Here is a 20433-nt window from a genome sequence, read left to right on the forward strand (position 1 = left end):
CATCTAACAGGAGCAGGGAAGGATAAGGTACCACCCTGTCCTCAAACTCTATCCAATTTAGTAAAAAAAGGTTCCTCAGGCAATTTGGCCTCTGGAACCACTGAATTCGCCAAAAAACTTCCTTTAGAAGAAAGCACAAATTCCAAAAACTAAAGTCTGATTCTTCCGCAGCCAGAGGTCTAGAGGCAGCAGACTCCGACCCAGAATGATCATACTCTTCAAAAAGAACTTCATCCTCTGATAACCCTATCAGTTAAATCCAATTAATTATCTGATGTACTCTGGGAAGGAGTGCAATATGTAACCTTTTGCTTGCGCTTAGCAGGGCAAGGTAAACCATTAAAGGCCGCAGACACCACGTTCTGAGCTGCGCAGTAACGTCTGGTAAAAAATAGCCGCCTCCAGATGGAGGATCAGCAATGCTACGGGAAACTGCATGTGTAGAGAGATAAGTATTTAGGGTACAGACCTCACTGGACGACAACTCTTAAGAGGTGGACGGCTCAGTGGTTTCAAACATGTTTGATATTATCACATTATCAAGGCATATGGAACAAAATTGAGGGGGCGGTACTAAGGCTTTCTCACAATATAAACAGGATTTACTCCTTAGGAATAGAGGGAGTGTCCTCTAAGTAACAGAATCCTCCATCGCTAGTCCAATTACCGGAGAACTATAGAAATAAAACATAATTTTATTAAAAAAAACTGCACCTTTATATCCCAATGGCTGGGGCACTCACCACCTTCCATGATCCAGACAGTATAGAGAGTTAGGACTCCTCTCTGATAGACACCCGGTCAAGAAAGAGGGAAAGAATCACATGGTGCACAATGCAGGACCGTCCCTGCTATGAGAAAAAGCACGCCAAGCTTGTAAGCTGCATGGCTCTCAAAGTGAAAGTAAAACCTGTATATTCCATAACAGCCTATGAGCCCATAACATCTCACACATAAAAGCAGCATACAATCAAATAAACATATACGATTATTCCCCCGTGTTCAATAATCCCCCTCAGGAGATATTAACCCTTGATTCTATACAGATAAAAGGAGTCACACTGGGACCCTGTCTTCTAGCGTTATCATACATGTATACAAAATGAAACAATCTTACCAGAATCTATGCCGTGGAACAGGAACACGACCTTTCAAGTTTGACAGGTTAGTAGCATCGCTCCTCACATGGACATGAGAACAGAAAGCAGGCAGCGAAACTCGTCAACACTGATTGCTTATGGAGCTGTTAATCTGAGTCGGGATGGTTCGCAGAAAGACTCTCCCTGCATCTCCGGACTATAACTTTCACCCATGCTCTTACTGAGAGGCTGACAGGATTATTTAAAACTCCAGTCCCATTGCGAAGAGTACTACCCTCCATAAGAAACTACTCTGAATCTTCCGAAAATTCTCTACCAACCTCCTGGGACGAAAGGCAAAGAATGACTGGGGGATGAGGGGAGGTATTTAAAGGACCAGTCAACACAGTAGATTTGCATAATCAACAAATGCAAGATAACAAGACAATGCAATAGCACTTAGTCTGAACTTCAAATGAGTAGTAGATTTTTTTTCTGACAATTTTAAAAGTTATGTCTTTTTCCACTCCCCCTTTACCATGTGTCAGCCATCCACCAATCACAAATGCATACACGTACCATGTGACAGCTATCAGCCATTCACAAATGCATGCATGCTTATTCTTGCACATGCTCAGTAGGAGCTGGTGACTCAAAAACAGAATTTATGTTTACCTGATAAATTTCTTTCTCCAACGGTGTGTCCGGTCCACGGCTTCATCCTTACTTGTGGGATATTCTCTTCCCCTACAGGAAATGGCAAAGAGAGCACCCAGCAAGAGCTGTCCATATAGCCCCCCCTCTGGCTCCGCCCCCCAGTCATTCGACCGACGGTTAGGAGAAAAAGGAGAAACTATAGGGTGCCGTGGTGACTGTAGTGTATAAAGAAAGACATTTTTCAAACCTGATTAAAAACCAGGGCGGGCCGTGGACCGGACACACCGTTGGAGAAAGAAATTTATAAGGTAAACATAAATTCTGTTTTCTCCAACATTGGTGTGTCCGGTCCACGGCTTCATCCTTACTTGTGGGAACCAATACCAAAGCTTTAGGACACGGATGAAGGGAGGGAGCAAACCAGGTTACCTAAACGGAAGGCACCACGGCTTGCAAAACCTTTCTCCCAAAAATTGCCTCCGAAGAAGCATAAGCATAGAATTTGTAAAATTTGGCAAAAGTATGCAGAGAAGACCAAGTCGCTGCCTTACAGATCTGATCAACAGAAGCCTCGTTCTTGAAGGCCCATGAGGAAGCCACAGCTCTAGTAGAATGAGCTGTAATTCGTTCAGGAAGCTGCCGTCCGGCAGTCTCATAAGCCAATCGGATGATGCTTTTCAGCCAAAAAGAAAGAGAGGTAGCAGTAGCTTTCTGCCCTCTCCTCTTACCAGAATACACAACAAACAAGGATGATGTCTGTCTGAAATCCTTGGTTGCTTCTAAATAGAACTTTAAAGCACGGACCACATCTAGATTGTGTAACAAACGTTCCTTCTTTGAAACTGGATTCGGACACAGAGAAGGAACAACAATTTCCTGGTTAATATTCCTGTTAGAAACGACCTTTGGAAGAAAACCAGGCTTGGTACGTAAAACTACCTTATCTGCATGAAAAATCAGATAGGGAGAAGAACACTGCAAATCAGATAATTCAGAAACTCTTCTAGCAGAAGAAATAGCAACCAAAAACAGAACTTTCCAAGATAGTAACTTAATATCTATGGAATGCATGGGTTCAAACGGAACCCCCTGAAGAACTGAAAGAACCAAGTTTAGACTCCATGGCGGAGTCATAGGTCTATAGACAGGCTTGATCCTGACTAACGCCTGTACAAACGCCTGTATATCTGGCACAGCTGCCAGACGTTTGTGCAAAAAAAACGACAGAGCAGATATCTGTCCTTTTAGAGAACTAGCTGACAAACCTTTATCCAAGCCCTCTTGTAGAAAGGAAAGAATCCTTGGAATTTTAATTTTACTCCAAGAGTATCCCTTGGATCTGCACCAACAGATATATTTTTGCCATATCTTATGGTAAATTTTCCTAGTCACAGGCTTTCTGGCCTGAACCAGAGTATCTATAACCGAGTCAGAAAACCCACGCTTAGATAGAATCAAGCGTTCAATTTCCAAGCAGTCAGTTGGAGAGAGACTAGATTTGGATGTTCGAATGGACCTTGTATTAGAAGATCCCGCCTCAAAGGTAGCTTCCATGGTGGAGCCGATGACATATTCACCAGGTCTGCATACCAAGTCCTGCGTGGCCACGCAGGGGCTATTAGAATCACCGAGGCCTGCTCCTGTTTGATCCTGGCTACAAGCCTGGGAAGGAGAGGGAACGGTGGAAACACATAAGCTAGGTTGAACGACCAAGGCGCCACTAATGCATCCACCAGTGTCGCCTTGGGATCCCTGGATCTGGACCCGTATCGAGGAACCTTGGCGTTCTGGCGAGACGCCATCAGATCCATATCTGGAATGCCCCAAAGCTGAGTCAACTGAGCAAAAACCTCCGGATGGAGTTCCCACTCCCCCGGATGAAAAGTCTGACGACTCAAATAATCCGCCTCCCAGTTGTCCACTCCTGGGATGTGAATTGCAGATAGGTGGCAGGATTGATCCTCCACCCATTTGATTATCTTGGATACCTCTCTCATCGCTAAGGAACTCTTTGTTCCCCCCTGATGATTGATGTATGCTACAGTCGTCATGTTGTCCGACTGGAACTTTATGAATTTGGCCTTTGCTAGGTGAGGCCACACCAGGAGCGCATTGAATATCGCTCTCAGTTCTAAAATGTTTATCGGAAGAAAAGACTCTTCTCGAGACCATAGACCTTGAGCCTTCAGAGAGTCCCAGACCGCACCCCAGCCTAAGAGACTGGCGTCGGTCGTGACAATGACCCACTCTGGTCTGCGGAAACTCATTCCCTGAGACAGGTGATCGTGAGACAACCACCAGCGGAGCGAATCCCTGGTTACCTGGTCTACTTGAATCTGGGGAGACAAGTCTGCATAGTCCCCATTCCACTGATTGAGCATGCACAGTTGTAATGGTCTTAGATGAATTTGAGCAAAAGGAACTATGTCCATTGCTGCAACCAAACCGGAGCTATTTGTTCAATTCAACAATTTTAGTACACTACAATCACTACCACAGCCTTGCTGCGGCTCTTTACCTTCCCTGAGAGTATTCAGCACTGAAATAAACCTTCCTGAGTCCGTTTTTGTAGCCACAGGACCCCTCACATGAAGCTGCATGCACTGCCATGGAAATAAACTGCGCAATTGAGGCGCGAAAACGGGGCCTCCTTCCTCTGCATACCAGAGTGAAGGGGCCTTTCTGACTGAAATAGTAGTCTAATTAAATGCCAGGCGAATAAAAACGTTCCCAAAAGTGCTTTTAGTACACAAAACACTCTAAAAACCATATAAATATGAAATAAATCAATCGATTTAGCCCACAATAGTGTCCACCAGTATAGAGCCCATTAATAAGCCTTAATCTGTTATGAGTCTAAGAAAATGGCTTACTTACCCCTTAAGGGAAAAACTGACAGTCTTCTAGCATTAACATGTCTTGTTAGAAATATGACTGATCATACCTGAAGCAGATAAGCCTGCAAACTGTTCCCCCCAACTGAAGTTCTCTGGTTTCAACAGCCCTGCGTGGGAACAGCAATAGATTTTAGTTACTACTGCTAAAATCATAATCCTCTTTAACAGAAATCTTCTTCATTTTCTGTTGTAGAGTAAATAGTACAAACCGGCACTATTTTAAAATAACAAACTCTTGATAGAAGAAATAAAACTACAACTAACACCACATACTCTTTACAATCCCCGTGGAGATGCTACTTGTTCAGAGCAGGCAAAGAGAATGACTGGGGGGCAGAGCCAGAGGGGGGCTATATGGACAGCTCTTGCTGGGTGCTCTCTTTGCCATTTCCTGTAGGGGAAGAGAATATCCCACAAGTAAGGATGAAGCCGTGGACCGGACACACCAATGTTGGAGAAATGTTTAAATATAAAAACACTGTGCACATTTTGTTAATGGAAGTACATTGGACAGTTGTTTAAAATTGCATGTTTTATCTGAATAATGAAAGCTTCATTTTGATTGAGTGTCCCTTTAAGCCTTTGGCTGGGATGTTTTTGCCTCCTCCTGGTGGCCAGGTTCTTAATTCCCACAAGTAATTAATGAAGCAGTGGACTCTCCTCCCATTAAGATGGAAAACTAGTTTAATTTTGATCAGAACCTGAACAAAGGTCAGAAAATCTAGAAATTTTAGCAATCCTCATATATAGGTATAGATATATCAGAGAAAAACATCAGATATATAAAAACAAAAATTACGACTTGCCAGTTAATTTTCTTTTCTTCGATACAGGGAGAGTCCACAGCTGCATTCATTACTTTTGGGAAATACAGAACCTGGCCACCAGGAGGAGGCAAAGACACCCCAGCCAAAGGCTTAAAGAGACAGTCTAGTCAAAATTAAACTTTCATTATTCAGATAGGGCTTGTAATTTTAATCAACTGTCCAATATACTTTTATTATCAAATTTGCTTTGTTTTCTTGTTATTCTTAGTTGAAACTAAACCTAGGTAGGCTCATATGCTTCTAAGCCCTTGAGGGCTGCCTCTTATCACAGGTTTTTTAAATTGCTTTTCACACCAAGAGACTGTGGGCCATATAGATAACACTGTGTTCAGGCACAGGGAGTTATTTAAGAGTTAGCACAACACAATGCTAAATGCAAGTCAATAGATTTTATATAGTCACAGTCATGTGATCAGGGAGCTGTCAAAAGGTTCTTAGATACAAGGTTATCACAGAGGTAAAAAGTATATTAATATAACTGTGTTGGTTATGCAAAACTGGGGCAAAATCACTGGTCCCAAAAAGAGCACACAAACTTCTGAGGAGACGAGAGTCCCGCTGACTATGAGGTCAGGTGAAGAAACACTTCTCCACAAACACGACAAGGAGGACAACCAAGACTCCCATCACCGTATACTTCCATAGGAAGAACACAGAAACAAAGAGACTATGCTAAAGAGGTCTGAAAGGACCTTGAGGCACGATCACAGAAAAAAAAGGGAGAGAAGCCCCTTGCAGAACCCGAAGAAAAAGTCTCCTTAGAAAGAAGACCCAAAGAAGGCAGATTACCCGACTGCAAGAGATACTAGGACCTGGAGAGATATTCCAGAAATGTAACAAGTCAATGAATAGACAAATTCAAGGACCATCTTCTGCATCGATACAAAGAACCAATGCAATCCTAGACAAGAAGTCTAATGTCCTGAAGGACAAAATTTGAACGCAACTGCCTGACAGCCGGCCACGTTGTAGCAAAAGGAAATGAACACCAAGGGTTCATGACCTCAGGAATAGAATAGAAACAGATATCTAGATCTGCTTAGGAGTCCACATATCCGGGCAGAAGCGACGGATGAGACCACCCGTAACCGCACGTCTGTTAGACAGCCAGGCTAACCCTCAGACTAAGAACTAGCTGTCCTATCATGAAACAGCTAAGAACCCTTTCTCCAGGACACCCTGGAAGGACCAGAGAGAACCTCAAGAAGAAAATAAAATCAGAGAGAACCAACACCCCCACACCAAAACAGGGGGGGGAAGGCCGTCAACCTAAAAAGTAAAACGAGGGACCATCTACAAGCTGAGGAAAGGACTAACACCTTTCCGAAAAGCCCCTTTCATGATACATCAAAACTCCAAGGGCGAAGACCCTGTCAAACTCCATAATAAGGAGCACCCATAATGGGGAAGACCAACCACGAAAACGAGTCATAGAACAAAAACAGAGCAATCAGGAACCCTGATGCCTACCCCTGACAGACTGAATCAACCCAGAAGAGGTGACATAGTCGAAGGGAACAAGGAAGAATAAACTTCCCAAACACCGAAAAGATCCAGAGATCAACTTAAGAATCCCTGACCACGATCCCCTAAGGGATAGACTAGGATAGGCACGAACATCCAGAGAACCTAGATCGGATCCCACCAAAGGTACAGATCATCAAAAGGACACACCAAAGGAGAGTCCCTCGACCTCCTGCTGAACTCTGAGTCAGAAAAAGGATCTACTTCAGAAAGAACCCAACTGGGAAAACCCAGAAGACCAGGTCCTCAGAGTAGAAAGAGAAAACAGAAGGAATCCCAGAAGACACTCTCCCACTTCCATGGAAGTGATAAGACAAACTGCCCAAGTAGACCAAAGGTAAGTTTCCCAGAATAGGCAAAGATATACCACATACTGGTGACCGGTGCAGACTAACCAGAAATCTATGAAAATCTGGAGATAGATAGCAACATGCCAAGCCGGAAAATCGGACTGTTAACATTACCAATCCACAGTACCAATGAAGGACTGAAGGAAAACAGCAGGGCAAGCCTATAGAGTATTTTAACTCAAAAGGCCTAGGAGACTTCCTGTCTGAAAATGAAACAGATTCAGGAACCACCCTGGAGCCTACCCCAGGAACTCCATTCCAAAACCAACTGGAAAGGAAGAGATTCTTTAAAACTCCTAGCAGGTCATGGAGAAACCAGAACTGCCAAAAATAGGAGCAACTAGAACCCAGTAAAACAGAATACTGGATAAAAAAAAACTGTATCCCAGAAAATCTAGAATCAGAACAAGGTTACTGAAAACAATACGGTCCCTAACGTTACACGCATGTAAAAATTGAAACGATCTTACCGGAATCTATGCCGTGGAACAGCAACACAGTCCTTCAAGTTTGACAGATTTTAGCAGCGCTTCTGACATGGACTTGAGTGCAGAAAAGCAGGCAGCGAAACTCGTCAACGCTGATTGCTTATGGAGCTGTTAATATGAGTCGGGATAGTTTCGCAGAAAGACTCTCCCTGCATCTCCGGACTATAACTTTCACCCATGCTCTTACTGAGAGGCTGACAGGATTATTTAAAACTCCAGCCCCATCTCGAAGAGTACTACCCTCCATAAAGGAACTACTCTGTAATCTTCCGACACTTCTCTGCCAACCTCCTGTGACGAAATGCAAAGAATGACTGGGGGATGAGGGAAGTGGGGAAGGTATTTAAGCCTTTGGCTGGAGTGTCTTTGCCTCCACCTGGTGGCCAGGTTCTGTGTTGCCCAAAAGGAATGAATGCAGCTGTGGACTCTCCCTGTATTTAGAAGGAAATATGTATTTATGAATAAATAGAACATATTCTTCTATGTGAAGAACATTGGAAAATGAAATATTAATATATTCATGCCCGGTTAGTGCATTTGAGTGAAATGCAATCGGGTTTGCGAGCGAGTGACATTAGAGCTCTGGTTAACTGTTACGCAAAACGTTCCACTAAAAGCATCAAAAATAAATGTAAAAGTATAGTTACACTCATAATAACACTGTCTAATAAAATAATTTAAAAAAAATGTAATTAAAAAGTAATAAGGACTCAAAGATATGAGGTCTCAGGTGTTAGAAAAAAAGGCTTCAAAGGGCTTTAGCATAGAGATACATACACATACATGTCTAAATATGTATATGTATGCATGTTTATGTGTGTGTACATATGTATTTATATGTGTATATATGTATTTACAGACAAATATATACAAATGAATACATATGTATACATATATATAAGTGCATTGGAGTCCTTTGCAGTCAATTAGCTGAAAACATTTTTAAAGTGTTTAACTATGTACAATATAAATGTTCTTCCACTTCTTCACATAGGGGAATATGTTCTAAACATTTTTAAAATAGATATTCCTACATATATCTAAACATATACATTTATATATATATATATATATATATATATATATATATATATATATACACTGCATATATATATATATATATATATATACACACACACATACATACACTACAGTGCTTTTATGTGAAAGAAAAGGTGGCGGTACTCAAAAAAAAAAAAAAAAAAGGTGCTCATTGATTATTGTTTGATACATTTTGCTCAGTAACTTTGAGAAAAAGCAAAGGGACGACATTATATATATATATATATATATATATATATATATATATATATATATATATATATATATATATATATATACACACACACACATACACATGGGTCAAGTCCTATAAAAAAAAAAAAAAAGTGTGGGAACTCACCATGACTCCCACCCCCCTCACACACAGACACACACACACACACACCCCCTGTATTTATAAGTATATAATCTATACATCTTGGTGGTTAATGAGAGCAAATTAAAACCAATGAAGGGTTCAATGGTTGCCTTTGGGCCTGAGACTCCTCCTCTGTCATAGAGTCTCACACACTTAAGGTGCAATAATCCTATTTCTGCTGACGGGAGCTAAATAACCCCAGAGCAAGCCACACAGAAATGTAAGCTCCAAATAGTGCTGAATGATCGCACAGCAGGACCACTGACAGGCTTGCATTTAGTGTATTGTAGGAAGTCTTACTGCCCATTACTAGAGGATCTCACTATCCCTCTAACCAGAGTGTGCTGCAGCTCCTCCCACCAGCAGCAGCAGTGTTTGCTGAAGCGTTTCTGTTCTCTGTACAGGGGAAACTTAGTTCCACCTGCAAAAATAGTGCAGGAACTCTGTTCCTGCTCGACTTGACGACTATAATATATATATATATATATATACACACACACACACACTCACCGGCCACTTTATTAGGTACATCTTACTAGTACTGGGTTAGACCCCCTTTTGCCTTCAGAACTGCCTTAATTCTTCAAGGCATAGATTCAACAAGGTGTTGGAAACATTCCTCAGAGATTTTGGTCCATATTGACATGATAGCATCATGCATTTGCTGCAGATTTGTAGGCTGCACATCCATGATGCAAATCTCCCGTTCTACCAAAGGTGCTCTATTGGATTGAGATCTGGTGACTGTGGAGGCCATTGGTGTACAGTGAACTCATTGCCATGTTCAAGAAACCAGTTTGAGATTATTTGAGCTTAGTGACATGGTGCATTATCTTGCTGGAAGTAGCCATCAGAAGATGGGTACACTGTAGTCATAAAGGGATAGACATGGTCAGCAACAATACTCAGGTAGGCAGTGGCGTTTAAATGATGCTCCATTGGTACTAAGGGGCCCAAAGTGTGCCAAGAAAATATCCCCCACACAATTACACCACCACCAGCAGCCTGAACCGTTGATACAAGGCAGGATGGATCCATGCTTTCATGTTGTTTACAGAAAATTCTGACCATACCATCTGAATGTCGCAGCTGAAATCGAGACTCATCAGACCAGGCAACGTTTTTTCCAATCTTCTATTGTCCAATTTTGGTGAGCCTGTGCGAATTGTAGCCTCAGTTTCCTGTTCTTAGCTGACAGGAGTGGTGTGGTCTTCTGCTGCTGTAGCCCATCTGCTTTAACGTTCGATGTGTTATGCGTTCAGAAATGGTATTCAGCATACATTGGTTGTAACGAGTGGTTATTTGAATTACTGTTGCCTTTCTATCATTTTGAACCAGTCTGCCCATTCTCCTCTGACGCTCACTGGATATTTTCTCTTTTTCGGACCATTCTCTGTAAACCCTAGAGATGGTTGTGCGTGAAAATCCCAGTAGATCATCAGTTTTTTAAATACTCAGACCAGCCCGTCTGGCACCAACAACCATGCCACGTTCAAAGTCACTTAATTCCCCTTTCTTCCCCATTCTGATGATCGGATTGAACTTCAGCAAATCGTCTTCACCACGTCTACATGCCTAAATGCATTGCTGCCATGTGATTGGCTGATTAGCAATTTGTGTTACTAAGCAATTGAACAGGTGTACCTAATAAAGTGGCTGGTGAGTGTATATACAGTATCTCATGTGAGTACACCCCTCACATTTTTGTAAATATTTTATTATATCTTTTCATGTGACAACACAGAAGAAATAACACTTTGCTACAATGTAAAGTAGAATCAGAACAAGGTTACTGAAAACAATACGGTCCCTAACGTTACACGCATGTAAAAATTGAAACGATCTTACCGGAATCTATGCCGTGGAACAGCAACACAGTCCTTCAAGTTTGACAGATTTTAGCAGCGCTTCTGACATGGACTTGAGTGCAGAAAAGCAGGCAGCGAAACTCGTCAACGCTGATTGCTTATGGAGCTGTTAATATGAGTCGGGATAGTTTCGCAGAAAGACTCTCCCTGCATCTCCGGACTATAACTTTCACCCATGCTCTTACTGAGAGGCTGACAGGATTATTTAAAACTCCAGCCCCATCTCGAAGAGTACTACCCTCCATAAAGGAACTACTCTGTAATCTTCCGACACTTCTCTGCCAACCTCCTGTGACGAAATGCAAAGAATGACTGGGGGATGAGGGAAGTGGGGAAGGTATTTAAGCCTTTGGCTGGAGTGTCTTTGCCTCCACCTGGTGGCCAGGTTCTGTGTTGCCCAAAAGGAATGAATGCAGCTGTGGACTCTCCCTGTATTTAGAAGGAAAACATAATTTATGCTTACCTGATAAATTCCTTTCTTCTGTTGTGTGATCAGTCCACGGGTCATCATTACTTCTGGGATATAACTCCTCCCCAACAGGAAATGCAAGAGGATTCACCCAGCAGAGCTGCATATAGCTCCTCCCCTCTACGTCAGTCCCAGTCATTCGACCAAGAATCAACGAGAAAGGAGTAACCAAGGGTGAAGTGGTGACTGGAGTATAATTTAAAAAATATTTACCTGCCTTAAAAACAGGGCGGGCCGTGGACTGATCACACAACAGAAGAAAGGAATTTATCAGGTAAGCATAAATTATGTTTTCTTCTGTTATGTGTGATCAGTCCACGGGTCATCATTACTTCTGGGATACCAATACCAAAGCAAAAGTACACGGATGACGGGAGGGATAGGCAGGCTCATTATGCAGAAGGAACCACTGCCTGAAGAACCTTTCTCCCAAAAATAGCCTCCGAAGAAGCAAAAGTGTCAAATTTGTAAAATTTGGAAAAAGTATGAAGCGAAGACCAAGTTGCAGCCTTGCAAATCTGTTCAACAGAGGCCTCATTCTTAAAGGCCCAAGTGGAAGCCACAGCTCTAGTGGAGTGAGCTGTAATTCTTTCAGGAGGCTGCTGTCCAGCAGTCTCATAGGCTAAACGTATTATGCTACGAAGCCAAAAAGAGAGAGAGGTAGCAGAAGCTTTTTGACCTCTCCTCTGTCCAGAATAAACGACAAACAGGGAAGAAGTTTGGCGAAAATCTTTAGTTGCCTGCAAGTAGAACTTGAGGGCACGAACAACATCCAGATTGTGTAGAAGACGTTCCTTCTTTGAAGAAGGATTTGGACACAAGGATGGAACAACAATCTCTTGATTGATATTCCTGTTAGTGACTACCTTAGGTAAGAACCCAGGTTTAGTACGCAGAACTACCTTGTCTGAGTGAAAAATTAGATAAGGAGAATCACAATGTAAGGCTGATAACTCAGAGACTCTTCGAGCCGAGGAAATAGCCATTAAAAACAGAACTTTCCAAGATAACAATTTTATATCAATGGAATGAAGGGGTTCAAACGGAACACCCTGTAAAACGTTAAGAACTAAGTTTAAACTCCATGGCGGAGCAACAGCTTTAAACACAGGCTTGATCCTAGCTAAAGCCTGACAAAAGGCCTGGACGTCTGGATTTTCTGACAGACGCCTGTGTAACAAGATGGACAGAGCTGAAATCTGTCCCTTTAAAGAACTAGCTGATAGACCCTTTTCTAAACCTTCTTGTAGAAAGGACAATATCCTAGCGATCCTAACCTTACTCCAAGAGTAACCTTTGGATTCGCACCAGTATAGGTATTTACGCCATATTTTATGGTAAATCCTTCTGGTAACAGGCTTCCTAGCCTGTATCAGGGTATCAATAACCGACTCAGAAAAACCACGTTTTGATAAAATCAAGCGTTCAATTTCCAAGCAGTCAGCTTCAGAGAAGTTAGATTTTGATGTTTGAATGGACCCTGTATCAGAAGGTCCTGTCTTAGAGGTAGAGACCAAGGCGGACAGGATGACATGTCCACTAGATCTGCATACCAAGTCCTGCGTGGCCATGCAGGCGCTATTAGAATTACTGATGCTCTCTCCTGTTTGATTTTGGCAATCAATCGAGGAAGCAGCGGGAAGGGTGGAAACACATAAGCCATCCCGAAGTTCCAAGGTGCTGTCAAAGCATCTATCAGAACTGCTTCCGGATCCCTGGATCTGGACCCGTAGCGAGGAAGTTTGGCGTTCTGGCGAGACGCCATGAGATCTATCTCTGGTTTGCCCCAACGCCGAAGTATTTGGGCAAAGACCTCCGGATGAAGTTCCCACTCCCCCGGATGAAAAGTCTGGCGACTCAAGAAATCCGCCTCCCAGTTCTCCACTCCCGGGATGTGGATTGCTGACAGGTGGCAAGAGTGAGACTCTGCCCAGCGAATTATCTTTGATACTTCCATCATTGCTAGGGAGCTTCTTGTCCCTCCCTGATGGTTGATGTAAGCTACAGTCGTGATGTTGTCCGACTGAAACCTGATGAACCCCCGAGTTGTTAACTGGGGCCAAGCCAGAAGGGCATTGAGAACCGCTCTCAATTCCAGAATGTTTATTGGCAGGAGACTCTCCTCCTGATTCCATAGTCCCTGAGCCTTCAGAGAATTCCAGACAGCGCCCCAACCTAGTAGGCTGGCGTCTGTTGTTACAATTGTCCAGTCTGGCCTGCTGAATGGCATCCCCCTGGACAGGTGTGGCCGATAAAGCCACCATAGAAGAGAATTTCTGGTCTCTTGATTTAGATTCAGAGTAGGGGACAAATCTGAGTAATCCCCGTTCCACTGACTTAGCATGCATAATTGCAGCGGTCTGAGATGTAGGCGTGCAAAAGGTACTATGTCCATTGCCGCTACCATTAAGCCGATCACTTCCATGCATTGAGCTACTGACGGGTGTTGAATGGAATGAAGGACACGGCATGCATTTTGAAGCTTTGTTAACCTGTCTTCTGTCAGGTAAATCTTCATTTCTACAGAATCTATAAGAGTCCCCAAGAATGGAACTCTTGTGAGAGGAAAGAGAGAACTCTTCTTTTCGTTCACTTTCCATCCATGCGACCTTAGAAATGCCAGAACTAACTCTGTATGAGACTTGGCAGTTTGAAAGCTTGAAGCTTGTATTAGAATGTCGTCTAGGTACGGAGCTACCGAAATCCCTCGCGGTCTTAGTACCGCCAGAAGGGCACCCAGAACCTTTGTGAAGATTCTTGGAGCCGTAGCCAATCCGAATGGAAGAGCTACAAACTGGTAGTGCCTGTCTAAGAAGGCAAACCTTAGATACCGGTGATGATCTTTGTGGATCGGAATGTGAAGGTAAGCATCCTTTAAATCCACAGTGGTCATGTACTGACCCTCTTGGATCATGGGTAAAATTGTCCGAATAGTTTCCATTTTGAACGATGGAACTCTTAGGAATTTGTTTAGAATCTTTAAATCTAAGATTGGCCTGAAAGTTCCCTCTTTTTTGGGAACCACAAACAGGTTTGAGTAGAACCCTTGTCCTTGTTCCGACCGCGGAACCGGATGGATCACTCCCATTAATAACAGATCTTGTACGCAGCGTAGAAACGCTTCTTTCTTTATCTGGTTTGTTGACAACCTTGACAGATGAAATCTCCCTCTTGGGGGAGATAATTTGAAGTCTAGAAGGTATCCCTGAGATATGATCTCTAGTGCCCAGGGATCCTGAACATCTCTTGCCCAGGCCTGGGCGAAGAGAGAGAGTCTGCCCCCCACTAGATCCGGTCCCGGATCGGGGGCTCTCGGTTCATGCTGTCTTTGGGGCAGCAGCAGGTTTCCTGGCCTGCTTGCTCTTGTTCCAGGCCTGGTTAGGCTTCCAGCCTTGCCTGTAACGAGCAACAGCTCCTTCCTGTTTTGGTGCAGTGGAGGTTGATGCTGCTCCTGTTTTGAAATTCCGAAAGGGACGAAAATTAGACTGTCTAGCCTTAGCTTTGGCTTTGTCTTGGGGTAGGGCGTGGCCCTTACCTCCTGTAATGTCAGCGATAATTTCTTTCAAACCGGGCCCAAATAAAGACTGCCCCTTGAAAGGTATATTAAGTAATTTGGACTTAGAAGTAACATCTGCTGACCAGGATTTTAGCCACAGCGCCCTACGTGCCTGTATGGCGAATCCTGAGTTCTTAGCCGTAAGTTTGGTTAAATGTACTACGGCCTCCGAAATGAAAGAATTAGCTAGTTTAAGGACTCTAAGCCTGTCCGTAATGTCGTCTAGCGTAGATGAACTAAGGTTCTCTTCCAGCGACTCAATCCAAAATGCTGCCGCAGCCGTAATCGGCGCGATACATGCAAGGGGTTGCAATATAAAACCTTGTTGAACAAACATTTTCTTAAGGTAACCCTCTAATTTTTTATCCATTGGATCTGAGAAAGCACAGCTATCCTCCACCGGGATAGTGGTACGCTTAGCTAAAGTAGAAACTGCTCCCTCCACCTTGGGGACCGTTTGCCATAAGTCCCGAGTGGTGGCGTCTATTGGAAACATCTTTCTAAATATTGGAGGGGGTGAGAACGGCACACCGGGTCTATCCCACTCCTTAGTAACAATTTCAGTTAGTCTCTTAGGTATAGGAAAAACTTCAGTACTCGCCGGTACCGCAAAGTATTTATCCAACCTACACAGTTTCTCTGGTATTGCAACGGTGTTACAATCGTTGAGAGCTTCTCCAATTTAAATTTAAAATTTGAAATATCTGAGTCCAATCTGTTTGGATCAGAACCGTCACCCACAGAATGAAGCTCTCCGTCCTCATGCTCTGCGAGCTGTGACGCAGTATCAGACATGGCCCTAGCATTGTCAGCGCACTCTGTTCTCACCCCAGAGTGATCACGCTTGCCTCTTAGTTCTGGTAATTTAGACAAAACTTCAGTCATAACAGTAGCCATATCTTGTAATGTTATCTGTAATGGCCGCCCAGATGTACTAGGCGCCATAATATCACGCACCTCCCGGGCGGGAGATGCAGGTACTGCCGCGTGAGGCGAGTTAGTCGGCATAACTCTCCCCTCGCTGTTTGGTGAAATTTGTTCACATGGTACAGATTGACTTTTATTTAAAGTAGCATCAATACAGTTAGTACATAAATTTCTATTGGGCTCCACCTTGGCATTGGAACAAATGACACAGATATCTTCCTCTGAGTCAGACATGTTTAACACACTAGCAAAAAACTTACAACTTGGTTATAATCTTTTTTAGCAAAAACGTACTGTGCCTCAAAGAGGTACTAAACGATTAAATGACAGTTGAATAATGAACTGAAAAAACAGTTATAGCATCAAACTTTAAAACAACACAACTTTTAGCAAAGGTTTGTTCCCATTAGTAAAATAACAATAATTAAATTTGACATAAAAAATACAAAGCAACGTTTTTATTCAGTCACTATAAGAATTCTCACAGCTCTGCTGAGAGAATTTACCTCCCTTCAAAGAAGTTTGAAGACCCCTGAGATCTGTCAGAAATGAACCGGATCATGCAGGAAATATAAAAGTAACTGACTGGAATTTTTTTGATGCGTAGCAAAGAGCGCCAAAAACGGCCCCTCCCTCTCCCACACAGCAGTGAAGAGAAACGAAACTGTCACAAATAAAAGCAAAAAAAGGCTGCCAAGTGGAAAATAATGCCCAAATATTTATTCACACAGTACCTCAGCAATGTAAACGATTCTACATTCCAGCAAAAACGTTTAACATGATAAATAGTTATTAAAAGGATTAGTGACCTTTAACAGAGTAGTTCCGGTGAAATACCATCCCCAGAATACTGAAGTGTATACATACATGTCATTTTAACGGTATGGCAGGATTTTCTCATCAATTCCATTCAGAAAATAAAAACTGCTACATACCTCAATGCAGATTCATCTGCCCGCTGTCCCCTGATCTGAAGCCTTTACCTCCCTCAGATGGCCGAGAACAGCAATATGATCTTAACAACTCCGGTTAAAATCATAGTAAAAAACTCTGGCAGATTCTTCCTCAAACTCTGCCAGAGAAGTAATAACACGCTCCGGTGCTACTGTAAAATAACAAACTTTTGATTGAAGTCATAAAAACTAAGTATAATCACCATAGTCCTCTCACACATCCTATCTAGTCGTTGGGTGCAAGAGAATGACTGGGACTGACGTAGAGGGGAGGAGCTATATGCAGCTCTGCTGGGTGAATCCTCTTGCATTTCCTGTTGGGGAGGAGTTATATCCCAGAAGTAATGATGACCCGTGGACTGATCACACATAACAGAAGAAATATGTATTTATGAATAAATAGAACATATTCTTCTATGTGAAGAACATTGGAAAATGAAATATTAATATATTCATGCCCGGTTAGTGCATTTGAGTGAAATGCAATCGGGTTTGCGAGCGAGTGACATTAGAGCTCTGGTTAACTGTTACGCAAAACGTTCCACTAAAAGCATCAAAAATAAATGTAAAAGTATAGTTACACTCATAATAACACTGTCTAATAAAATAATTTAAAAAAAATGTAATTAAAAAGTAATAAGGACTCAAAGATATGAGGTCTCAGGTGTTAGAAAAAAAGGCTTCAAAGGGCTTTAGCATAGAGATACATACACATACATGTCTAAATATGTATATGTATGCATGTTTATGTGTGTGTACATATGTATTTATATGTGTATATATGTATTTACAGACAAATATATACAAATGAATACATATGTATACATATATATAAGTGCATTGGAGTCCTTTGCAGTCAATTAGCTGAAAACATTTTTAAAGTGTTTAACTATGTACAATATAAATGTTCTTCCACTTCTTCACATAGGGGAATATGTTCTAAACATTTTTAAAATAGATATTCCTACATATATCTAAACATATACATTTATATATATATATATATATATATACACTGCATATATATATATATATATATATATATATACACACACATACATACACTACAGTGCTTTTATGTGAAAGAAAAGGTGGCGGTACTCAAAAAAAAAAAAAAAAAAAGGTGCTCATTGATTATTGTTTGATACATTTTGCTCAGTAACTTTGAGAAAAGCAAAGGTTAATATAGTAGTAGATATTCCTATATATATCTAAACATATATATATATATATATATATATATATATATATATATATACACACACACACATACACATGGGTCAAGTCCTATAAAAAAAAAAAAAAAGTGTGGGAACTCACCATGACTCCCACCCCCCTCACACACAGACACACACACACACACACACACACACCCTGTATTTATAAGTATATAATCTATACATCTTGGTGGTTAATGAGAGCAAATTAAAACCAATGAAGGGTTCAATGGTTGCCTTTGGGCCTGAGACTCCTCCTCTGTCATAGAGTCTCACACACTTAAGGTGCAATAATCCTATTTCTGCTGACGGGAGCTAAATAACCCCAGAGCAAGCCACACAGAAATGTAAGCTCCAAATAGTGCTGAATGATCGCACAGCAGGACCACTGACAGGCTTGCATTTAGTGTATTGTAGGAAGTCTTACTGCCCATTACTAGAGGATCTCACTATCCCTCTAACCAGAGTGTGCTGCAGCTCCTCCCACCAGCAGCAGCAGTGTTTGCTGAAGCGTTTCTGTTCTCTGTACAGGGGAAACTTAGTTCCACCTGCAAAAATAGTGCAGGAACTCTGTTCCTGCTCGACTTGACGACTATAATATATATATATATATATATATATATATATATATATATACACACTCACCGGCCACTTTATTAGGTACATCTTACTAGTACTGGGTTAGACCCCCTTTTGCCTTCAGAACTGCCTTAATTCTTCAAGGCATAGATTCAACAAGGTGTTGGAAACATTCCTCAGAGATTTTGGTCCATATTGACATGATAGCATCATGCATTTGCTGCAGATTTGTAGGCTGCACATCCATGATGCAAATCTCCCGTTCTACCAAAGGTGCTCTATTGGATTGAGATCTGGTGACTGTGGAGGCCATTGGTGTACAGTGAACTCATTGCCATGTTCAAGAAACCAGTTTGAGATTATTTGAGCTTAGTGACATGGTGCATTATCTTGCTGGAAGTAGCCATCAGAAGATGGGTACACTGTAGTCATAAAGGGATAGACATGGTCAGCAACAATACTCAGGTAGGCAGTGGCGTTTAAATGATGCTCCATTGGTACTAAGGGGCCCAAAGTGTGCCAAGAAAATATCCCCCACACAATTACACCACCACCAGCAGCCTGAACCGTTGATACAAGGCAGGATGGATCCATGCTTTCATGTTGTTTACAGAAAATTCTGACCATACCATCTGAATGTCGCAGCTGAAATCGAGACTCATCAGACCAGGCAACGTTTTTTCCAATCTTCTATTGTCCAATTTTGGTGAGCCTGTGCGAATTGTAGCCTCAGTTTCCTGTTCTTAGCTGACAGGAGTGGTGTGGTCTTCTGCTGCTGTAGCCCATCTGCTTTAACGTTCGATGTGTTATGCGTTCAGAAATGGTATTCAGCATACATTGGTTGTAACGAGTGGTTATTTGAATTACTGTTGCCTTTCTATCATTTTGAACCAGTCTGCCCATTCTCCTCTGACGCTCACTGGATATTTTCTCTTTTTCGGACCATTCTCTGTAAACCCTAGAGATGGTTGTGCGTGAAAATCCCAGTAGATCATCAGTTTTTTAAATACTCAGACCAGCCCGTCTGGCACCAACAACCATGCCACGTTCAAAGTCACTTAATTCCCCTTTCTTCCCCATTCTGATGATCGGATTGAACTTCAGCAAATCGTCTTCACCACGTCTACATGCCTAAATGCATTGCTGCCATGTGATTGGCTGATTAGCAATTTGTGTTACTAAGCAATTGAACAGGTGTACCTAATAAAGTGGCTGGTGAGTGTATATATACAGTATCTCATGTGAGTACACCCCTCACATTTTTGTAAATATTTTATTATATCTTTTCATGTGACAACACAGAAGAAATAACACTTTGCTACAATGTAAAGTAGTGAGTGTACAGCCTGTATAACAGTGTAAATTTGCTGTCCCCTCAAAATAAATCAATACACAGCCACTAATGTCTAAACCGTTGGCAACAAAAGTGAGTACACCCCTAAGTGGAAATGTCCAAATTGGGCCCAATTAGCCATTTTCCCACCCCGGTGTCATGTGACTCGTTAGTGTTACAAAGTCTCGGGTGTGAATGGGGAGCAGGTGCGTTAAATTTGGTGTTATCGCTCTCACACTCTCTCATACTGGTCACTGGAAGTTAAACATGGCACCTCATGGCAAAGAAC

At 42.1% G+C, this 20433-nt stretch overlaps 1 protein-coding gene across 1 annotated transcript in view; it reads right to left on the reverse strand.

The window, feature by feature from the left end:
* FKBP1B (FKBP prolyl isomerase 1B) overlaps positions 1-20433 on the reverse strand; it is a 140186-nt gene that overhangs the window by 63446 nt on the left and 56307 nt on the right. The window lies entirely within an intron of this gene.

The sequence above is a fragment of the Bombina bombina genome, chromosome 4 (assembly GCF_027579735.1).
Source record: "Bombina bombina isolate aBomBom1 chromosome 4, aBomBom1.pri, whole genome shotgun sequence".
NCBI classification, from domain to species: domain Eukaryota; kingdom Metazoa; phylum Chordata; class Amphibia; order Anura; family Bombinatoridae; genus Bombina; species Bombina bombina.